The sequence below is a fragment of the Leptopilina heterotoma genome, unplaced genomic scaffold, assembly GCF_015476425.1.
Source record: "Leptopilina heterotoma isolate Lh14 unplaced genomic scaffold, ASM1547642v1 Lhet_351, whole genome shotgun sequence".
Classification (NCBI taxonomy): Eukaryota; Metazoa; Arthropoda; class Insecta; order Hymenoptera; family Figitidae; genus Leptopilina; species Leptopilina heterotoma.
In genome coordinates this window covers 609,543-619,278 of record NW_025111033.1, presented here as the reverse complement: position 1 = coordinate 619,278, position 9,736 = coordinate 609,543, and positions in this window count along the sequence as shown.

The window sequence follows — 9,736 nt, the reverse complement described above, 5'->3', positions numbered from 1 at the left end:
AGTATAATCAATACCAAAGTAAGAATTTAATTCCTTGTTTTTAATCAGATTTATTGGTAATGATGAGTCAATAATGAATTTCGCTTCGAATTCTTTAAAGAATCTCGATTTTAACAAAATAAGTGAGTATAAATTATTGTATCTTTCTATGAAATAGAAATATGAACTCATGAGGGGTTAGATGTGGATAACGCTTAAAGGATTAAGCCTAATAAGTGTAGTTGTTTCCGCGGTATGGGTGTCTGACTTGACGCGGCTCGAACTACTGCGAGTATACCGCGCGTGAAGTCAATAAGTGGTTAGAGTCAATGATATGCGTTTTCGCGCTATATTTGAATCTGAATATTGATTGTCAGTTTAATTATGTTTGTTAATCAAATTTTGTACAACTGGACTTTGTACAAATACTTCAAAACCGTTAAGAAGTCTATCTATTACTACTCTATTATTCCAATTTCCGTCCTGATTAATAGTTTGTCTGGCGAAGTGATCGATTTGCAGAATTTGATCAAGAAATTTTGCTCCTAATACTGCTATAACTTCCGAATTGCTTTGACTATCTATTACTCCGAATTCATAAAATTGAGGATCGTTATCTTCACTGCTTACACTTGAATTTAAACTTATGTTAAATGGGATGTTTACTATACCGAGAGTTTAAATTTCTCCGTTAAAAACTGTATGTGTAATGTTTTTGTTAATATGAACGAAAGGCTGCAATTCGGATTTTTTTATTAAATTAATTGAAACAGTAGGATCAATTATAATTTGTTTATTTTGAGATATAATGTGATGAGATGAGAATCTAGCGATTGGATAATTATAAGGCACTTCGGTATATTTATGCATGAGTTTTATCTTAATTATTCTGATTACTATTTGCCTGAAGTTATTTTTCCAATAATTTTATTATTTGATGTATTAAACTATTTTATTAAATATACTTAATGCTGTTGGATTTTTGGCTATTGCTTCGAGACCGCTTTTAAATCTATTTATTATTATATCTTTATCCCAATTTCCGTTTTGAACAACTGTTTCGTTGACAAAATAATTAAATTGACAAAATTGATCAAGAGAACTAGCTCCTAAAATTGCAATTATATTAGAATTGGTTTGATAATTAACTACACCAAATTTTAACGATACTTCTTCGCTTAATTCGCCTTTTGTGTAATATTCTTTTGTTATGTGAACTGGTAAAATTACTTGGCCAATAGTTCTAATTTCTTCTTTAAAAAGTGAGTGAGTTTTATTTTTATTAATATTAACAAAGGATTTTAATTCGGAACGTTTTATTAAGTTTATAGATATGGTAGGATCGATGAGAAATCTTTTATTTTGAGAAATACAGTGATAAGAAATGAAATGTCCACTAGGATAATTAAAAGAAGAATCCAAATATTTATGCATAAGCTTGCCTTGATTTCAATAATTAATTAGTTAATGTGAGCTTTATTATATTTATGAGATTAGAATTTATTTTGTTAGGATAAGATTTTTAATGTATTTCTATATCTATATATATTTACTTGCTGTGAATCGCCAGTCCGACCTGAATTAGTTTGAACTACTGTGAGATCGTTACCTAAAGGCGAGATACAGTAGTTTAAGTAAATGCAATTTCTTGTCCAGAAGGGACTCGCGCCTAATTTGAACTGTGTAATTTAAACACTGTCTTATGATAACCACAAGAAAAACGAATAAAACTATCAATGTTGCAATAGAAACACTAACATAAACAAAACACATGATTGAATGAATTTTAATTTATCTACTGCAAATTCTAATTCAATTTCGTCAAGATAAAATGACAATTTTAAACCAGATTTTATAATAATTCATGGAAATTTTCTAAGCGAAAAATTTTGAAAAATTCGACTAACTCGTCTAATAATTCGCTGTCGAATAGAATCTTCTCTTCTTTGAATTCGTCTATAGTTCTCTTCAGCAATTCGACTAAAATAACTGGTTTCAAATAATTGATCAAGAAACGGTGCGCCTAAAACACCAATAATTTCCGAATCTCTCTCGTATTCTATGATTTCAAATTTTAAAGTAAAGTTGTGAAATTCTATTTCAGTATCGCCTCTAGTGTACAAGGTGATCTGAAAGTCGTATTCAAAATTGTAGAATTAGATTCAGAAAAAAATTCTAAGACAGCACTTTTTCTTTTTTTTGCGAAATTCTAAATAGTTTTAAAATAAATTTAAATTAAATGGATTGAAAAGTCACGATAAATGTAAAGCATTTGAACACCATTTTTGTCATGCGACAAACTTCTCTATGAAAAAAGTAAACAGAAGGAATGACTGACTTCTGAATAAATGATATGGAGTGATATGAATCAATTGTTAAAGAAATTCACCAAAAAGTTAAAAGCTATTTTTTATTTGAATTACAGAGATGAACTTGAATTGCGAAGTAACGTGCGCATGAAATAAAAATAAATAAAATATTACAAAGGTTAGTATAAATTAGTAAAATAATATTAAAAAATCATATTGATTAAAAGAAAGGTTAACTTGTTATAATTTGGAAATTTTATTTAACTCATAATTGACGGTTAATAATTTGTTTTTTAATATGGACAAATAATAAAAAAAGATAATAAAGTATTTCTATTTTCGCTATGAATTTAATTTTTTGGAGAAACTTGTACATTTATCTAATTAAATAAAAAATAATAATAACGAGAAAAAATTACTAACGTTTTTTAATAATATTAAAAAAATGTATTAAAAATTAAACATTAATAAAAAACATTTTTTACATTTATAATGTAAATAATATATTTTCTTGTGTTACCTTCTTAAAAAAATAAATTGATTTTTAACATTAAAAAATTATTGTCATCTCAAATTAATAAAGAAGTTTGACCAAAAACTTAGATAGATTTTGTATTCGAATCTAGTCATACATACATATAATCAACCTCAATTTGACGCTAGTACAACTTCTCATTCAATTCACTTAAACTATTTCATTACTAATCCTTACTAAAATCCTTAATCTGTTCCTAGTAAATATCCTTACGTAAAATGATCATAGTACTATAAACTGTTACCTACAATCGACATTATTTAAATCCTGATTTAAAAAAGATAATAATTATTATTATGCCTGCGCACCCTGCCACGAGGAGCAGTACATTGCAGGTTTTTATATTTTAATTCAAAGAAAATTCAGTATTTAAGTGTATTTTTTTAATATTTGTACTGTATTTTGCTTCTTAATTAATTGCAACTTTTTCTAAGTAATTTATAATTTTTCTAAAATAAGTTTAGTGTTTATTTAGAAAGATTTGTTTTTTCAAATTTTTCCAATTATTTAAATATGAATTTTTCAAGTTTTGCAATATTTTTAGTTATTACTCAATTCACATTACTAAAATGAAGTAAACGTTGAAGTATTCTTTTATTTTGTTGTTTTGACAAAACATTCATTCCTTTTTTGACACATGATACGAAATGGTCAATTATACAGAAAAAGAATATTTAAGAATGATCCAGTGCCATGCATTATCAGGTGGCAATTGTCATAGAGCAACTCAAATTTATAGAGAAAAGTACCCAGACGCCCAACGATTTCCCGGTCACCAAGTCATTACACGGTTGATTATTCGAATTAATGAAGGAGGACCAATCTCACCTGATAATAAAAATATATCAGGGAGACCGAGGTCGAGGAGAACTGCTAAGGTTGAAGAAAAAATTCTGGAATATGTTCGCGAACATCCTCGAAACGGAATACGAGCAGTTGCGAAAAAATATGGTGTCTCTTATTCTATGGTGCAGGCGACGGTAAAGGAAGCAAAGTTAGTTCAAATAACTATTAACAGTATAAATTAATTTTTAAATTTAATAATAGAGATAATGGATTTAAATTAATTTATTATATGGGCATATCTCTAGAACCTTTAAATTTTCAATAATTTTTTTAGCACAGTATTGAAACTCCTTATATAAATTAGTAATTGTTAAAAAATTAAATTATTTATTTTAAAAATGGTTTTTAATTAAACTTAATTTTAAAAATATAAAATTATATATTTTAATGATTATTTATTGTGTATAAAAAAATTATTGAAATATCCGTGTTATGAGGGAATATGTTATTTTAATTTCTCAAATTTTCATCTTTATTTATATTTTAAAACAATATTCTATCAATGTTTGATTTTATTGGCAGGTTGCATGACTACAGCTTTAGAAGAGTTCACACTTTAAGCCACCGATTTGATCGCCGGAGGCGTTTAAAATTTTGTAAGTGGCTTGTAAAAAGACATGAACGTGACCCCACTTTTATAGATAATATCCTTTTCACCGATGAGTGTCGTTTTGCTAGAGAGGGCCCATTCAACTACAGAAATGAACATTACTGGAGTGACAGAAATTTGTTTCTGGAGATGCCACACGCTCATCAAAAAAAGTTTTCTGTGCATCTGTGGGCTGGGATTATAGATGGCCGATTGGTAAGCGTCCTACAAAATAAATTCTACATTTACGAACGAAATAACGAATTTCATTTCATTTAAATCGGTGGTAGCTATATTGCTATAATTTAGATATTAATTGTAAATAGATTAAAACTTTTTTCATTCTTGGTACCAATCTCCTTTATTTTCAGATCGGTCCTTACCAGATTAATGGATATATGAATGGTAAACGCTATAGTGACTTCTTAAAGAACTACGTTCCTAGGTTAGTTAGAGCCAGTGGAATCGCAGCAGATAGGAAGTATAGGTTTATGCAAGATGGAGCGGGTATTCACCGAAGTAAGGTGGCCTTGAAGACTCTTCGATCATTATACGGAAAACGAATTATTGCGCTCGGTACACGAAGAGAATGGCCCGCAAGGTCGCCGGATTTAAATCCATGCGATTTTTTCCTTTGGGGGCATGTAAAATCTTACATTTACGCAAAACCTGTTGAAAACGAAGAACAGATACGCGAGAGAATGAGAGAAGCTTTTCTAACAATCACCCCTGAAATGCTAAAAAGATGTAGCTTGAACTTAATCAGAAGAGCAAAATGTTGTATTCAAGCAAAAGGATGCACTTTTGAAAGTTTACTTCCAAGGCATGTCAGATACAACTTGTCTGATAATTGAAAGCAAATCTCCTTTAATGAATATCCCTATATTCATCGCTAGGAAAAAGTTACTACCACTGAGGTAGTACTGTTCCCTTTCTTTCTCCATTTTTTTGTGAAAAACACGACCCATGGATTTACGCAGAATTAGGGTTACGCTCGTTTCTTTAAAAAAATTGTTGCTTCTGTTTAACTTTTCTAGTACTTTCTTTTTACTTCTTGCTTCTATTTACAAATGTACACCTTAAAAATCAAAAAAATAAAAAGCTTTCTTTTCTCTTATAGGTTTAATAACTACATGTATCCAAAAAGCCGAAGGCATGTATTGTTTCTATTCCCTTGCTTTTCTGACACCTTTTTATCTTTATTCTCTTCCATCTTTATTTTTTGCTTCTGTTCTTGTGCTCTTTTGATTCTCTATCATCTTCTATATTTTCTTTTTCTTTTCTTCACGAACTTACACTCTAAAGACCAGATTAAAATAAATATTTGTTTTTCATTTGATTATTTTCATAATTATTATTATTAATTGTTATGTGATTGTAAATTTTTTTCGTTCGAAAAATATACAAATTTTGAAACCATATAAACATCTTTTTTATACAACCTCAAAATACTTTTTAAAATAGGGTTATATATTCTTTTATTTAAGAACTTTAAAGTATATAAAAGGAATATCTTTAAAACAAAAATCAATGAATTAACGTAATTTATTACATTCTCATCAAAAATGAGAAAGTCTTGGATTTGTGCGATTTTGAGAAATTTCTAATTTTGATAAATCTTCACGTTTCATGACCCCCTGATTCCAAAAAAATGGTTTTTAGCGAAGTGTCTGTCTGTCGATCTGTCTGTCTGTCTGTCTGTCTGTCTGTTGGTCTGTAGAAAATTTTGTCTCGACGATAACTCGAATAAATTTTAATGAATCGACTTGCAATTTGGGGTGCTTTCTTAGTCCATTAAAATGAAGCCTGAGTTCGTTGGATAGCTCATTTCGTCAAAAAACGACAAAAATATAAAACTTTCAAATTTTCAAAATTTCGTATTTTTTCGAATTTTCAAAAAAATATTTTTTTCCAATTTTTTCCTTAAAATTTGTACAAAAACAAACAACTTTTCCTTTAGACACTTTTTTGAATAACAAAAAACAAAAAAGTTATGAATTTTTTTGAAATTTTGAAATTTTCAAAATTTTGGATTTTTTACAATTTAAAAAAAAAAATTTTTTTTTATTTTTCTTCTTAAATTTTGAATAAAAACAAACAATTTTTCCTTTATATACTTTTTTGTACAACAAAAAACAAAAAAGTTATAAATTTTTTTCCCAAAAAAGTGCAAAAAATTGAGATTTATAGTGAGTGAAGCATTAGCCGAAACATTAAAAAAAGTTAAAAACATGTCAAAACTTTCATTTTTTTCTTTTAGATGCCAAATTTAGGTAAATATACAAAATTAGGAAGAAAAAAGAACTCAAAATATCCGAAACTTTTGCTGTTTTTGAATTTTTTCGTAATATTTGTTTTTTACATTCTCATCAAAAATGAGAAAGTCTTGGATTTGTGCGATTTTGAGAAATTTCTAATTTTGATAAATCTTCACGTTTCATGACCCCCTGATTCCAAAAAAATGGTTTTTAGCGAAGTGTCTGTCTGTCGATCTGTCTGTCTGTCTGTCTGTCTGTTGGTCTGTAGAAAATTTTGTCTCGACGATAACTCGAATAAATTTTAATGAATCGACTTGCAATTTGGGGTGCTTTCTTAGTCCATTAAAATGAAGCCTGAGTTCGTTGGACAGCTCATTTCGTCAAAAAACGACAAAAATATAAAACTTTCAAATTTTCAAAATTTCGTATTTTTTCGAATTTTCAAAAAAATATTTTTTTCCAATTTTTTCCTTAAAATCTGTACAAAAACAAACAACTTTTCCTTTAGACACTTTTTTGAATAACAAAAAACAAAAAAGTTATGAATTTTTTTGAAATTTTGAAATTTTCAAAATTTTGGATTTTTTACAATTTAAAAAAAAAAATTTTTTTTATTTTTCTTCTTAAATTTTGAATAAAAACAAACAATTTTTCCTTTATATACTTTTTTGTACAACAAAAAACAAAAAAGTTATAAATTTTTTTCCCAAAAAAGTGCAAAAAATTGAGATTTATAGTGAGTGAAGCATTAGCCGAAACATTAAAAAAAGTTAAAAACATGTCAAAACTTTCATTTTTTTCTTTTAGATGCCAAATTTAGGTAAATATACAAAATTAGGAAGAAAAAAGAACTCAAAATATCCGAAAATTTTGCTGTTTTTGAATTTTTTCGTAATATTTGTTTTTTACATTCTCATCAAAAATGAGAAAGTCTTGGATTTGTGCGATTTTGAGAAATTTCTAATTTTGATAAATCTTCACGTTTCATGACCCCCTGATTCCAAAAAAATGGTTTTTAGCGAAGTGTCTGTCTGTCGATCTGTCTGTCTGTCTGTCTGTCTGTTGGTCTGTAGAAAATTTTGTCTCGACGATAACTCGAATAAATTTTAATGAATCGACTTGCAATTTGGGGTGCTTTCTTAGTCCATTAAAATGAAGCCTGAGTTCGTTGGACAGCTCATTTCGTCAAAAAACGACAAAAATATTAAACTTTCAAATTTTCAAAATTTCGTATTTTTTCGAATTTTCAAAAAAATATTTTTTTCCAATTTTTTCCTTAAAATTTGTACAAAAACAAACAACTTTTCCTTTAGACACTTTTTTGAATAACAAAAAACAAAAAAGTTATGAATTTTTTTTTTTAATTCTTGGGCCAGGTATATTTTTTAAGTTTTTGGGCCAGATTTAGCCAAACGGTTTATCTAGAACTAAAAAATTTTATTTTCATATCAAAATATTTTTTTTTGTCTCTCAACATTGTTTAGAAATATTGCTTTACATATTACTCAGAAATTTTTTTTTAAAGCTATTAAAAATTTAATTTTTTAGTATTTCTAAATTAAACAAATTTTTTTTTGAGTTCTGGTTAACCGATATAAAATTCGAAATATGATTTTTTCATTTTCAATTGCACTATTTGAATATATTTTTTGTTTTTAATCATTTTTACATTATTATCACATGAGAAAGTATTAGTTTTGGTCGAAAATTGACTTTCGCTAATTTCTTGAAATCTCGACGTTTTGGGGTCCCCTGAGTCTGTTAAACATGGTCTAGAAAAAGTGTCTGTCTGTATGTCTGTCTTCGTGTCTGTCTGTAGACACAATGGTGTCCCTACGATAACTCTTGAAAAACTTATTGCATCAACTTGCAACTTTGCATGCACAAAGTCACTGTTAAAATACAGATCGAGTTCGTTAGCCAGCCATTTTCGTCGAAAACTACACAAACTACAGTAGTTTCAAAATTTTGAAAATTCAATTTTTTCAAATTTCAATATTTTTAATTTTATATTACTTTCGATTAGAAAAATACAAACAACTGTTCTCTACAACATTTTTTCATAGAAACTTAATTTTTTTTTAAGTTTTTGGGTCAGGCGAGGTCAACTGGGTTAAAAAAATTTTATTGGTTTTCTAAAATGTTATAACTAAAATATATTCATAAAAGATATAACATTTTAGAAAATCAATGAAATTTTTTTAATACAGTTGCGCTGGTGTGACCCCTTTTTACATTTCAATTTTTGGTCCTATCTTGTTGGAAATGGTTTTTTACATTCTCATCACATATGAGAAAGTAATATACTAGAGTAACTTTTCTAGGAGATAAACACTTAATTAAAACAAAAATGTCTGAGTAAATAAACAAAGAGTGAAAAGTTAGTCATTACGCTCCGGTCTACACTACACAAAAAATTTGATACTAATTCTTTAAAAATATTTTAGCTGCTTCTGCAAATCATGTTTTTACTAAGAGAGTTAGTATAATTAAAAATAACTTTACAATTTTAATCATCAAGAACAAAAATATACATTTAAATTCACTTAATATCGCAATCATCAGCAAACTAAAACATGTGATGAGAATGTAATCCTTAAAGTCGTAGTAACTTTAAGAAAAAAAACTGTTTTATGAAACATATAATAGGAAACAAGAACATAAATAATGCACAACAATTGCAGACCCCGGCGAGCGAAGCGAGCCATTTGCGCGCGAAGCGCGCAACAACACACGGAGCGCGAAGCGCGACGTGCGAAATAATCGCCGGAGCGCGAAGCGCGACGATCAATAATCGCGCGCCCCGAGGCGCGCTGAAACTTGCGAGCGAAGTGAGCCCCCGCGCGAAGCGCGGATGAGAATGTGTCCGCGCTTGCGCGGACAGATTTTTTTTTATTAAGTAGGACATTGTTTTGCTTCCTTGAATTGTTGGAAAATTTAGTAACGCATTTATAGAATAAGATTGTTGTTAGACTATTTTCCTTGTGGTTATGTTGAAATGCGAAAGCTTCAAACAAGAAACATTGACTTATTTAATTGTTATTTAATTTTATTGAATAATTTTTTATTTAATTGTTAAAATATCAATATTATAAATAAAAATTAGTATAAAACTTTTACATTCTACAGAATACAATATTACTAAAACATAGCATTATTAAAATATTAAATTCTACTTTGTTTAATAAGAGATGTTATAATCAATCTACATTCATCATAA